The sequence below is a fragment of the Octopus bimaculoides genome, chromosome 3, assembly GCF_001194135.2.
Source record: "Octopus bimaculoides isolate UCB-OBI-ISO-001 chromosome 3, ASM119413v2, whole genome shotgun sequence".
Classification (NCBI taxonomy): Eukaryota; Metazoa; Mollusca; class Cephalopoda; order Octopoda; family Octopodidae; genus Octopus; species Octopus bimaculoides.
The window spans coordinates 92,031,631-92,032,351 of record NC_068983.1 but is presented as its reverse complement, the minus strand read 5'-3'; the positions used below and the strand labels follow the sequence as shown (position 1 = coordinate 92,032,351).

At 28.0% G+C, this 721-nt stretch overlaps 1 protein-coding gene across 1 annotated transcript in view; it reads right to left on the bottom strand.

Annotated features, from left to right (window-relative positions):
* LOC106871622 (protein scribble homolog) overlaps window positions 1-721 on the bottom strand; it is a 698,511-nt gene that overhangs the window by 641,041 nt on the left and 56,749 nt on the right. The window lies entirely within an intron of this gene.

The following is a 721-nucleotide window of genomic DNA, read 5'->3' as shown; positions in this document are numbered from 1 at the left end:
TGTGTGTGTGTGTGTGTGTGTATGTATATATATATATATATATATATATATATGTAATTAGAAGCTGTGGAGGTGATGTACAGGAATTATATATTAGAAAAAAATAAGGTACTCAGATATCTGGATGGTTGTACATTTACAGATTTCTATTAAAATATCACATGTTTTTATAAATTAGCGCTTGCATCTATTCTTGTAGATATATGTAGGTGTGTGTATATATATATATATATATATATATATATATATATATATAGGTGAGAAAGTGGGTATGTGAAAGCACGTGGTTGGATGTATAAAAGATAATGAGAGTGAAAAAACTACAGAAGGCTTGTGTTACATGGTTAAAGTATATATTTAAATTATGTCAGAAAAATGTTATTAAATTTGTTTGGTATATAAACATTGTATTTGGAGAAATAACTGGTTTCATGTTGTCTTAGCGAAACGCCTAGTTTAGAATAGAAGCAGCTGATGGAGGAAAACTTCCATAAGTGGCTTGTCTGTCTTCCTATGTGTTCATTCTGTTGTCCATAAAAAAGTTCGTCTTTTGTGCTTTGTTTATGTTCCCGTTCCTTTTTTGACGTCCTGTACCCGGATATGCATCTATATATACATGTAGATATAGGTGTATACATATATGTATGTATACATGCATATGCCCATATATCATTTGTATTATTATATATATATATATATATATATATATATATATATATAT